Consider the following 13,608-nt stretch of genomic DNA (forward strand, 5'->3'; position numbering starts at 1 on the left):
GAATATGTAGCACTCCCTTTACAAATGTCTGAACTCCAGGCAGTGAAGCCAGTTCTTTCTGGAAGAAAATCGACAGAGCCGAAATCTGGACCTTAATGGAACCCAAGTTTAGGCCCATAGTCACTCCTGACTGTAGGAAGTGCAGAAAACGACCCAGCTGAAATTCCTCTGTTGGGGCCTTCCTGGCCTCACACCACGCAACATATTTTCGCCAAATACGGTGATAATGGTTTGCGGTTACTTCTTTCCTGGCTTTTATCAGCGTAGGAATGACTTCCTCCGGAATGCCTTTTTCCTTTAGGATCCGGAATTCAACCGCCATGCCGTCAAACGCAGCCGCGGTAAGTCTTGGAACAGACAGGGCCCCTGCTGTAGTAGATCCTGTCTGAGCGGTAGAGGCCATGGGTCCTCTGATATCATTTCTTGAAGTTCTGGGTACCAAGCTCTTCTTGGCCCATCCGGAACCACGAGTATCGTTCTTACTCCTCGTTTTCTTATTATTCTCAGTACCTTTGGTATGAGAGGCAGAGGAGGGAATACATAAACCGACTGGTACACCCACGGTGTCACTAGAGCGTCCACAGCTATTGCCTGAGGGTCCCTTGACCTGGCGCAATATCTAGTTTTTTGTTTAGGCGGGACGCCATCATGTCCACCTGTGGCCTTTCCCAACGGTTTACCAACAGTTGGAATACTTCTGGATGAAGTCCCCACTCTCCCGGGTGTAGGTCGTGTCTGCTGAGGAAGTCTGCTTCCCAGTTGTCCACTCCCGGAATGAACACTGCTGACAGTGCTAAGACGTGATTCTCCGCCCATCGGAGAATCCTTGTGGCTTCTGCCATCGCCATCCTGCTTCTTGTGCCGCCCTGTCGGTTTACAAGGGCGACTGCCGTGATGTTGTCTGATTGGATCAGTACCGGCTGGTTTTGAAGCAGAGGCCTTGCCAGACTTAGGGCATTGTAAATGGCCCTCAGTTCCAGAATATTTATGTGTAGGGACGACTCCTGACTTGACCAAAGTCCTTGGAAATTTCTTCCCTTTGTGACTGCCCCCCAGCCTCGAAGGCTGGCATCCGTGGTTACCAGGACCCAGTCCTGTATGCCGAATCTGCGGCCCTCTTGAAGATGAGCACTCTGCAGCCACCACAGTAGAGATCACTTGTCCAAGAGGTCCCACTGAAAGGTTCTTGCATGGAACCTGCCAAATGGAATTTTGCTTCCTAAGAAGCTACCATTTTTCCCAGGACTCGTGTGCAGTGATGCACCGATAACTGTTTTGGTTTCAGGAGGTCTCTGACTAGAGATGACAGCTCCTTGGCTTTCTCCTGCGGGAGAAACACTTTTTTTCTGTTCTGTGTCCAGAACCATCCCCAGGAACAGTAGGCGTGTGGTAGGAACCAGCTGTGACTTTGGAATGTATAGAATCCATCCGTAGCACTTCCCGAGATAGTGCTACTCCGACCAACAACTGCTCCTTGGACCTCGCCTTTATAAGGAGATCGTCCAAGTACGGGATAATTAAAACTCCCTTTTTTCGAAGGAGTATCATAATTTCTGCCATTACCTTGGTAAAGACCCTCGGTGCCGTGGACAGTCCAAACAGCAGTGTTTGGAATTGGTAATGGAAATCCTGTACCCCAAATCTGAGGTACTCCTGGTGAGGATGGTAAATGGGGACATGTAGGTAAGCATCCTTGATGTCCAGGGATACCATGTAATCCCCCCCCTCCAGGCTTGCAATAACCGCCCTGAGCGATTCCATCTTGAACTTGAATTTTTTTATGTATGTGTTCAAGGATTTCAAATTTAAAATGGGTCTCACCGAACCGTCCGGTTTCGGTACCACAAACAGTGTGGAATAGTAACCCCGTCCTTGTTGAAGTAGGGGCACCTTGACTATCACCTGCTGGGAATACAGCTTGTGAATTGCCTCTAGCACAGCCTCCCTGCCTGAGGGAGTTGTCGGCAAGGCAGATTTGAGGAAACGGCGGGGGGGAGACGCCTCGAATTCCAGCTTGTACCCCTGAGATACTACTTGAAGGATCCAGGGATCCACCTGTGAGCGAGCCCACTGATCGCTGAAATTTTTGAGGCGGCCCCCCACCGCACCTGGCTGCGCCTGTGGAGCCCCCGCGTCATGCGGTGGACTCAGAGTAAGCGGGGGAAGAATTTTGATTCTGGGAACTGGCTGACTGGTGCAGCTTTTTCCCTCTTCCCTCTTCCCTCGTCTCTGTGCAGAAAGGAAGCGCCTTTGACCCGCTTGCTTTTCTGAAGCCGAAAGGACTGTACCTGATAATACAGTGCTTTCTTAGCCTGTGAGGAAACCTGAGGTAAAAATTTTTCTTCCCAGCTGTTGCTGTGGATACGAGGTCCCAGAGACCATCCCCAAACAATTCCTCACCCTTATAAGGCTCTATGTGCCTTTTAAAGTCAGCATCACCTGTCCAGTATCGGGTCTCTAATACCCTCCTGACAGAATGGACATTGCATTAATTCTGGATGCCAGCCGGCAAAATATCCCTCTGTGCATCCCTCATATATAAGACGACGTCTTATGTTCGCAAAATAGTATCCCTGTTTGACAGGGTTACAGACCACGCTGCAGCAGCACTATCTGCAGGTCTCAGTCTAGTACCTGAGTGTGTAAATACAGACTTCAGGATAGCCTCCTGCTTTTTATCAGCAGGTACCTTCAAAGTGGCCGTATCCTAAGACGGCAGTGCCACCTTTTTTGACAAACGTGTGAGCGCCTTATCCACCCTAGGGGATATCTCCCAGCGTAACTTATCCTCTGGCGGGAAAGGGTACGCCATCAGTAACTTTTTAGAAATTACCAGTTTCTTATCGGGGGAACCCACGCTTTTTCACACTTCATTCACACATTTGATGGGGGAACAAAACACTGCCTGCTTTATCTCCCCAAACATAAAACCCTTTTTTAGTGGTACTTGGGTTAATGTCAGAAATGTGTAACACATTTTTTATTGCCGGGATCATGTAACGGATGTTCCTAGTGGATTGTGTATATGTCTCAACCTCGTCGACACTGGAGTCAGACTCCGTGTCGACATCTGTGTCTGCCATCTGAGGGAGCGGGCGTTTTTGAGCCCCTGATGGCCTTTGAGACGCCTGGGCAGGCGCGGGCTGAGAAGCCGGCTGTCCCATAGCTGTTACGTCATCCAGCCTTTTATGTAAGGAGTTGACACTGTCTGTTTATACCTTCCACCTATCCATCCACTCTGGTGTCGGCCCCACAGGGGGCGACATCACATTTATCGGCATCTGCTCTGCCACCACATAAGCCTCCTCATCAAACGTGTCACACCGCACACACACAGGGAATGCTCTGACTGAGGACAGGACCCCACACAGCCCTTTGGGGAGACAGAGAGAGAGTATGCCAGCACACACCAGAGCGCTATATAATTTAGGGATTAACACTATATTGAGTGAATTTTTCCCAATAGCTGCTTGTATATACAATATTGCGCCTAAATTTAGTGCCCCCCCTCTCTTTTTAACCCTTTGAGCCTGCAAACTACAGGGGAGAGCCTGGGGAGCTGTCTTCCAGCTGCACTGTGAAGAGAAAATGGCGCCAGTGTGCTGAGAGAGATAGCTCCGCCCCTTTTTCGCGGACTTTTCTTCCGTTTTTTTATGGATTCTGGCAGGGGTATTTATCACATATATAGCCTCTGGGGCTATATATTGTGATATATTTGCCAGCCAAGGTGTTTTTATTGCTGCTCAGGGCGCCCCCCCCCCCAGCGCCCTGCACCCTCAGTGACTGGAGTGTGAAGTGTGCATGAGGAGCAATGGAGCACAGCTGCAGTGCTGTGCGCTACCTTGGTGAAGACTGATGTCTTCTGCCGCCGATTTTCCGGACCTCTTCTTGCTTCTGGCTCTGTAAGGGGGACGGCGGCGCGGCTCCGGGAACGAACACCAAGGCCAGTTCCATGCGGTCGATCCCTCTGGAGCTAATGGTGTCCAGTAGCCTAAGAAGCCCAAGCTAGCTGCAAGCAGGTAGGTTCGCTTCTTCTCCCCTTAGTCCCTCGATGCAGTGAGCCTGTTGCCAGCAGGTCTCACTGTAAAATAAAAAACCTAAAATTAAACTTTCTTTCTAGGAGCTCAGGAGAGCCCCTAGTGTGCATCCAGCTCGGCCGGGCACAGAAATCTAACAGAGGCTTGGAGGAGGGTCATAGTGGGAGGAGCCAGTGCACACCAGGTAGTCTAAAAGCTTTCTTTTAGTTGTGCCCGGTCTCCTGCGGAGCCGCTGTTCCCCATGGTCCTTACGGAGTTCCCAGCATCCACTAGGACGTCAGAGAAATGGGAAATTCCACCGATGATAGATGCATCAGTGTCCAGGCTGTCACAAAAGATTGTATTGCCTGTCCCTGGTGCAGCCTCCCTGAAAGACACGGCTGATCGTAAAATTAAGACTACACTCAAATCCTTGTACTTGGCTTCTGGGGTGGCCAAGAGACCCACTATAGCATGTGCGTGGATTACTAAAGCCATTGCTAAATGGTCAGGTAACCTAATTGAGGGATTAGATTCCTTATCTGGGGGGGAAATTGTTTTACTCCTGCAACATATACAGGACTCTGCAAACTTTTATGGTGGAAGTCATAAAAGAGAGAGGCTTGCTTAATGCACGCACCACTGCTATGGAAGTGTCAGCACGCAGGGGCTTATGGCTATGCAAGTGTACTGCTGATGCGGACTCCAGGAAAGGCGTGGAAGGCCTACCATTCACAGGAGAGGCCTTATTTGGAGATGAACTAGACAAATGGATCTCCAAAGCTACTGCGGATAAGTCTGCATATCTTCCTTTCGTAGCTCCCCCAACCAGGAAGGCTTACTCCGTTTTGAATTTACAGTTCTTTCAGATGCCCAAGTTTAAGGGCAAAACCAGAGGTGCTTCTACAGCCACCAGAGGCGCTAGAGGTAAACAACGCAAACCAGCAACCGCCGGTTCTCAGGAACGGAGCTCAAGCTCTGCTTCCTCAAAAGCTTCAGCATGAGGGTGGATCGCGAGGACTGGCAGGTGGGAACCCAACTAAATTTCTTCAGTCACATCTAGACAACATCATGCCAGGATCCCTGGGTCACAGATCTTAATTCCCAGGGCTACAGACTGGAGTTCCAGGAGCTCCCACCTCACAGATTCTTCAAATCAGGATTACCAGTTTTGCAAGATGCAAGAGGAAAATTGGGTTAAGGATGCCGCACAGGAGTAAATGATGTTGCATAAATAGATAATTAGTGTAAGTTTCCAAGAAAACCGACCAACCGAAAAAACTTCCGGAATTTATCACCATCTACCATTAAACAGACAAAGTTGTGGGTAGAAAAAAGGGGTGATTGTCGATGGTGCTCCCATGGGTCTATTACATTGGTAATAAAGAGAAGAGAGAAAAAGAAAAAGAGACCCTTGTTGGGAGCACTCACTCTTGGAAACGATGGTGGATTAGATAATACTTGATAAGTTGGGTATTTAAAACGTAACTTTTAATTGTTTGTAGGTAAAATAAGAAGTACACCCTAAATTGTTGTTTAAAAATGTAATTAAATAAACGTGAAACATTGGTTGCGAATTACCGCTGTGAATATATAGGTGAAAACATATATATATATAAGGCCAAAAATTGCAAAAAATGCGACATAAATTATGGCAAAATCAAGGAATGTGCCTACCAGGTATTGTTTTTTAGGTTAGTGCAATAATCAGAGTATTGCCGTCAAGTAAAACCTACAACACCAGGTATTCCTTAGTGGTCAACCACCTAAGTACTGACCAGGCCCAACACCGTATTGCTTCCAAGATCGGGCGAGATTGGGCATGCGCGGTGTGGTATGGTAGTAGATTTCGGTTTGAACAGCTGGTATGCAGCTATTGACTACCCCACAGACCTGGTTATTGAAATGGGCAGATGATCTCTTAGAAAAGAGACATATGTTTGACCATCATTGCACCGAATTGTATTCCAAATATATAGGTATACGAAGGTTTAAATCATATGGTCAGTCGGTTTTGCCAAACTGAGCCGCCTGCATGTTGCTTTTGATTGTGTGTGCTATGCAACATAAATCCACAATAGATTTTTCACACGTGGTAGGGCATAAATGAACCCTTATTGTGCTGATGACATGCCAACAGGATTAATATACATTAATTAATGAAAGTAATATAATGTCACTAAAGCTGAAGCTTACTCAAAGATATCTTTATCAGCTGTACAGACAGACTGGCAGATAGGAAAATAGGGAATGTATTTCCAGAGACACAATCCCTCCTGCCCACACTTAGGCTAAATAAATCCTTAGAGCCTAAAGTACCGCATGCTGTCTTTGTGACAATCTTGTTGCCAATAAGGAAACCACTAATAATGTGTACACTGAATGTCCACAATAAATCAATCAAGAATGTGGCATGCCAAATATTATTTGTGCTATATTGGCAAATGTATATACATTATTTCATATGCCCATATTTGAGATCTCTGTGAAGAAAAAAGTGCTGCTTATGCAGGAATAAGTGAGTGGCAGCACCTATGTTATGATTACTGCAACTATAGTGGATGACAGTTTGTTGCTATTTTGTAATGTGTCTGCCCAAAATTGACGCAAAGAAAAGTATCAATAAATATTTTGTAAACTGTGTATTGATAGCACCTACGAAACAAAGAATGTTTCATATGCAGTGAATAGTGCCTTATATAACTGGCATGATTTGCCGAAAAAACCCAGGACCAGTGCACCTGTTGTTAAATTACATTTGTGCGTGGCCGGAGAGCGGGAGACGTGAATATGCAGGATATAGCTAAAAATTATACTTAGAGCCGTCTGGCGTCTGTGTCCTGCTTGCTGAGTGCCGCTGTCAGTGCCGCGTTCGGCTCGGGTTAACGAGCTGTGAAGATCTGCGGCTTGCCTGGTCTCCTCTCCTGCCGGTCTGCTGGTCACGTGAGCGCGCTCACTGTGACCACGTCCACCTCCCCTACGTACGTTTCACAACGAGCTTGTTCACGGGTAGTGTGAACACTGAATGTGCAGACCCGGTTTTAAAACTGCTGAGATGATTGATAATTGGCTAAAAGGTTGATAGTTGTAGCAATGATTAGCATGGGGTCTGGCTGTATACATAGAGCTGCAGTGAAGGCTAAAGGAATGTCCTGCATGTGTTAGAGTAAATAGTGAATAGATGGCCTGCATCTTATGAAATGGAATATAAGAAAATCTGAATATAGTATACTTGAGAACATAATAGAATGATATGATAACAATTTGTATCTATGTGTAATTAAACACATATATGTTGGGAAAAAAGAGTAATTAGGTATAGATTAATTGGAAACACGGAGTTTAAGGAAAATGTGGGTAGGTAAGAAGTTATATAGCACGTGCAGGTTGGTAGTGTTAAAAAACTGACGGTGTTGAAAAACTGAGTAAGGGTGTTGAAAACAGGTGTGAATAAAGGTAGAAATGAGGGGGTGGGCGGGATGGGGGAAAGGGGGGGATAAAGAGGGGCGAGGGAAGGCGGGGGGAGGGGGAGGGGGGGGAAAAGGGAAAGAATGGGGAAGAGGGGAAGAGGGATTAGCATGATTAAGAGGTGTTGGATAAGGAATAACTAAAATGTAAAATATAGGGGGCATGGCGTGGGAAATGATGAGATTGGATGCAAAATGGTGTGTGAGAGAGGAGGGGATATAGGGTGCCCTGCAATGTGCAGATTAAATTGAAAGAAAATAATTGTGTAAAAAGTTAAAAAAATTGAAAAATTGGGGGTAGGGGGAGGGGGGAAGGAAAAAAAAAAAAGCTGTTGGATGGGTGAAGGAAAGCTATAAAGGAGAGAAATAGTGATGTGTAACAATGTGGTCCCTGCTAGGATAGTTATTAGTTATTATGTAATAGTAATGTGGTCAAGTTGAGAGAAAAGCGCCATAATTAATGGTTTCATTGAGTCCTTGAGGATGTAGTGAGTTCAGTCTAAAAGTCCACTCACATTCCTTCCGTAAGAGGGTATTGGTCAAATCTCCTCCTCGTATTCCCAGTTTAACCTGCTCAAGTCCACAGACCTTAAGTTCATTCCACCGACCTGCATGATTGGAGACAAAGTGTCGTGCTACAGAGGTGATTTGCTTCATTTTTTGTAGATCTTTTGTCGCGTTGCGAATGGATCCAACGTGTTCCAGAATTCTTTGCTTGAAGGCTCTGGTCGTCATGCCAACATATCTTTGTCCACATGTGCATACTATGCAATAGATCACTCCTTCTGTTGAGCAGTTAATAAAGTGTCTGATTTTAATGTCTTTGCCATAACGGTCCTGGATGTTGTCAGTCTTAAGAATATATTGACATGCTTTACAATGACCACATGGATGTGTGCTGATCGTGGGTTGTGATTTACCTTGTGTTATTTGGAAATGGCTGGACACCAGTCTGTCTTTCAAGTTTCTAGATCTCCGCCAGCTCATAGATACTTGTTGCCCAAGTTTTTGAGATAGGATGGGATCCAGATGGAGGATTCCCCAGTGTTTTTGAATGGCTTGTTTTACCTGACGCCACTCTTGGCAGAAACCCCCTACAAATCTGATATTCTTGTCCTCTTGCGGTTTTTGTTTCTTTTCAAAGATTAGATGTTCTCTCTGGATATTCTGAATGTTTCTACTCGCTTTTTTGATTGAAGTATTACTGTATCCCCTCTCTCGTAATCTCTTCGAGAGTTCTTTGCTTTGATCCGCGAAGTCTTGATCGTTGGAGCAGTTCCTTCTTAAACGGAGAAATTCCCCCTTAGGTATGTTTGTAATTGTTGGGGGAAAATGGGAGCTAGTTTGGTGTAACAGAGTGTTAGACGATGTCTCCTTTCTATATAGTTTTGTTGAGAGCATTTTGTTTACATCTTTGTAAATTAGCACATCCAGAAATGGGAGTTCATCCTGACTGATTTGGTGGGTAAGTCGAATATTGAGGTTGTTGTTGTTAAGATGTTCAATGAACAGGAGAAGCATCTGTACGTCACCTTCCCATATCATCAGAATATCATCGATGTACCTTACCCACATGATGATATTAGATGTGAAAACATCATTGCTGTCCGTGAACACAAATTCGCGTTCCCACCATCCTAAAAAAATATTCGCATACGTGGGGGCACATGCTGCCCCCATAGCTGTGCCCCTGGTCTGTAGAAAAAATCTGTTATTGAAAGTGAAGAGATTGTGACTGAGTATGAACTGGAGTAGGTCGGCAAGGAACACATGGAATTTTTCCATGCCTTCCATATTCATAAAATAGTTGACGGCTTCAAGTCCTCTGTCATGGTCAATTGAAGTATACAGTGCCTCAACGTCCAAAGAAACCAAGTATTGGTTTGTTTCCAGCTTGACATCATGGATCTTGCGAAGAACATCTGTGGTGTCTTGGACAAAGGAAGGGAGACCCAGAACGTGGTGTCGTAGATGTAGATCGACAAAGATACTGGCTTTTTCAGTTAAAGATCCTATCCCAGATACGATTGGTCTTCCTGGTGGTTGCCTCATATTCTTATGTATCTTGGGGAGCATGTAAAATGTGGGGATACAGGGATGTATTGTCTGGAGATATTGATATTCCGAAGATGTTATGGTCCCTTCCACATGAGCATCGGTAAGAATCCGGTTATATAGTGTCTTGTAATTTTCCATAGGGTTCAGTAATACTCTTTGATAGCAAGTTTGGTCTTCCAACTGTCGATAGGCTTCCTGTATATATTGTTCGCGGGGCCATACCACCACGTTTCCCCCTTTGTCAGATGGCTTTATAATGACGTCCTGCCATGATTCAATCTCTCTGAGAGCATTAAGTTCCTTCCTGGATAGATTGGAATTGTACAGACTTCTGGTCTTCCGAAGGTGTATATTGTCAAGTTCTTGAGACACTAATTTGGTGAATATCTGTACTTCTGGGCTCGTCTGCTCTGTTGGAAAAAATGTAGACCTTTTCTTGCAAATGACCCTCGTGCTGACTTCCCACTGGGAGTCTGTGGTTGGTGTTGATTCTGTTTCCAAAGATTGTAGGGCCTCCAATGCTTCCAATTCAAGTCCAGACAGATCTGATATGTTCATGTTGTCGCCTGTTTCTGTCTGATAGGATTGTGTACCGTCAGTTTTGGAGGTAGCTATTTTGTTATGAAATTTCGTGAGAAGTAACTTCCTGCAAAAAAGTTTTAAATCTTTTTCCCATTTGAATCTGTTGAACTTTTCGGTTGGTGAATAGGAGAGGCCTTTGCTCAGGACTTGGATTTGATCGTGATCTAAAGTGTGTGCTGAGAGGTTGATAATCTTGAGTTGTGAAGACGTATCCGTTGGTATTGGGAAGTCTGAAGTTACCTTCTGCGTGAATTCCGTACTGGTTGTCTTCTCGGTGGTAGTTGATCCCACTGTTATTGACGGCCTCTTCCTCCTCTTGCGCCCCCTCCTTGTCTTTCGTTTACTGGGTGCCTTGATCCCCTTCCCCTGGGGGGATCCCCTAAAAAATGTTGTTGATGATATTGGGAGGAACTGTTACTCTCACCTCTGAAGTTTGTGGTGGCTGGTGCGTTGGGGATATATTCCGGAATATCTTCAGTTCCAGATGTCTCTATATCTGATGAAGAGTAGTGTTCAGGGTTTCTAGGGGGTCGTGATTGCCAGGAGGGCTTATTCCACTTGAATATTTTGCCCGATACAAAGTCCTTTTTGTCTCTTGCAAATTTGTTTCTTTTTCTATCGATGATAGTTTGTTCGTATGTTAGAAGGTCTTGTTTGTTTTTCTCGAAACAGCGTTGAAATTGTGTGTCTTTCTCCCAGGGCTCCAATTTCTTACTTAATTCGTCCAGGTCGCGTTCACAGCCCTCAAGTATGAGATGGTTGTGTTTAATCAAAATGCCCATGAGTTCCATGGAGCATTTGAGGAGACAATTGTCCCAATCAGTTTTAAGATTTTCACTAGCCAGGCTGAAAGTAGGAAAAACTCTTGGCCTAAGGCCGCGTGGTACAATTTTGTTCTTAAGGTAGTTCTCTAATGTAGTGAGGTCCCAACTGGTTCTTATTTGTTTGTGCAGTAGTTGTTTGAGTTGTACAAAATCAGATTCCCAGTTGGTATGTGGTTCTGTATCTACTACGTTGCTTGGAAAAATTTCATCTAAATTTTCTCTATTCCTATGTTTGTAGGACAATTCCTGCTTTAAACTGAAGCTCATGTTAATGATGTATGGGACTATGCCCGTTGGTGTACTAAGAAGCTGTAGTTACTGGAAGAATATTCGTTATGACATCAAATATTCCGTGCTGGTATTCCTAAGAAAACTATTTCTAGTTGTGTACAATATGCAAGAGGAAAATTGGGTTAAGGATGCCGCACAGGAGTAAATGATGTTGCATAAATAGATAATTAGTGTAAGTTTCCAAGAAAACCGACCAACCGAAAAAACTTCCGGAATTTATCACCATCTACCATTAAACAGACAAAGTTGTGGGTAGAAAAAAGGGGTGATTGTCGATGGTGCTCCCATGGGTCTATTACATTGGTAATAAAGAGAAGAGAGAAAAAGAAAAAGAGACCCTTGTTGGGAGCACTCACTCTTGGAAACGATGGTGGATTAGATAATACTTGATAAGTTGGGTATTTAAAACGTAACTTTTAATTGTTTGTAGGTAAAATAAGAAGTACACCCTAAATTGTTGTTTAAAAATGTAATTAAATAAACGTGAAACATTGGTTGCGAATTACCGCTGTGAATATATAGGTGAAAACATATATATATAAGGCCAAAAATTGCAAAAAATGCGACATAAATTATGGCAAAATCAAGGAATGTGCCTACCAGGTATTGTTTTTTAGGTTAGTGCAATAATCAGAGTATTGCCGTCAAGTAAAACCTACAACACCAGGTATTCCTTAGTGGTCAACCACCTAAGTACTGACCAGGCCCAACACCGTATTGCTTCCAAGATCGGGCGAGATTGGGCATGCGCGGTGTGGTATGGTAGTAGATTTCGGTTTGAACAGCTGGTATGCAGCTATTGACTACCCCACAGACCTGGTTATTGAAATGGGCAGATGATCTCTTAGAAAAGAGACATATGTTTGACCATCATTGCACCGAATTGTATTCCAAATATATAGGTATACGAAGGTTTAAATCATATGGTCAGTCGGTTTTGCCAAACTGAGCCGCCTGCATGTTGCTTTTGATTGTGTGTGCTATGCAACATAAATCCACAATAGATTTTTCACACGTGGTAGGGCATAAATGAACCCTTATTGTGCTGATGACATGCCAACAGGATTAATATACATTAATTAATGAAAGTAATATAATGTCACTAAAGCTGAAGCTTACTCAAAGATATCTTTATCAGCTGTACAGACAGACTGGCAGATAGGAAAATAGGGAATGTATTTCCAGAGACACAATCCCTCCTGCCCACACTTAGGCTAAATAAATCCTTAGAGCCTAAAGTACCGCATGCTGTCTTTGTGACAATCTTGTTGCCAATAAGGAAACCACTAATAATGTATACACTGAATGTCCACAATAAATCAATCAAGAATGTGGCATGCCAAATATAATTTGTGCTATATTGGCAAATGTATATACATTATTTCATATGCCCATATTTGAGATCTCTGTGAAGAAAAAAGTGCTGCTTATGCAGGAATAAGTGAGTGGCAGCACCTATGTTATGATTACTGCAACTATAGTGGATGACAGTTTGTTGCTATTTTGTAATGTGTCTGCCCAAAATTGACGCAAAGAAAAGTATCAATAAATATTTTGTAAACTGTGTATTGATAGCACCTACGAAACAAAGAATGTTTCATATGCAGTGAATAGTGCCTTATATAACTGGCATGATTTGCCGAAAAAACCCAGGACCAGTGCACCTGTTGTTAAATTACATTTGTGCGTGGCCGGAGAGCGGGAGACGTGAATATGCAGGATATAGCTAAAAATTATACTTAGAGCCGTCTGGCGTCTGTGTCCTGCTTGCTGAGTGCCGCTGTCAGTGCCGCGTTCGGCTCGGGTTAACGAGCTGTGAAGATCTGCGGCTTGCCTGGTCTCCTCTCCTGCCGGTCTGCTGGTCACGTGAGCGCGCTCACCGTGACCACGTCCACCTCCCCTACGTACGTTTCACAACGAGCTTGTTCACGGGTAGTGTGAACACTGAATGTGCAGACCCGGTTTTAAAACTGCTGAGATGATTGATAATTGGCTAAAAGGTTGATAGTTGTAGCAATGATTAGCATGGGGTCTGGCTGTATACATAGAGCTGCAGTGAAGGCTAAAGGAATGTCCTGCATGTGTTAGAGTAAATAGTGAATAGATGGCCTGCATCTTATGAAATGGAATATAAGAAAATCTGAATATAGTATACTTGAGAACATAATAGAATGATATGATAACAATTTGTATCTATGTGTTATTAAACACATATATGTTGGGAAAAAAGAGTGATTAGGTATAGATTAATTGGAAACACGGAGTTTAAGGAAAATGTGGGTAGGTAAGAAGTTATATAGCACGTGCAGGTTGGTAGTGTTAAAAAACTGATGGTGTTGAAAAACTGAGTAAGGGTGTTGAAAACGGGTG

At 44.2% G+C, this 13,608-nt stretch overlaps 1 protein-coding gene and 2 pseudogenes across 2 annotated transcripts in view; 1 reads left to right on the forward strand and 2 right to left on the reverse strand.

The window, feature by feature from the left end:
* The window catches only part of SLC66A2 (solute carrier family 66 member 2), a 244,054-nt gene that overhangs the window by 97,032 nt on the left and 133,414 nt on the right, over positions 1-13,608 (forward strand). The gene's annotated exons all lie outside the window — the stretch shown is intronic.
* Positions 5,746-5,864, reverse strand: LOC134930156 (5S ribosomal RNA; annotated as a pseudogene).
* Positions 11,891-12,009, reverse strand: LOC134930157 (5S ribosomal RNA; annotated as a pseudogene).

This window comes from Pseudophryne corroboree, chromosome 5 (assembly GCF_028390025.1).
Source record: "Pseudophryne corroboree isolate aPseCor3 chromosome 5, aPseCor3.hap2, whole genome shotgun sequence".
Taxonomy (NCBI): Eukaryota; Metazoa; Chordata; class Amphibia; order Anura; family Myobatrachidae; genus Pseudophryne; species Pseudophryne corroboree.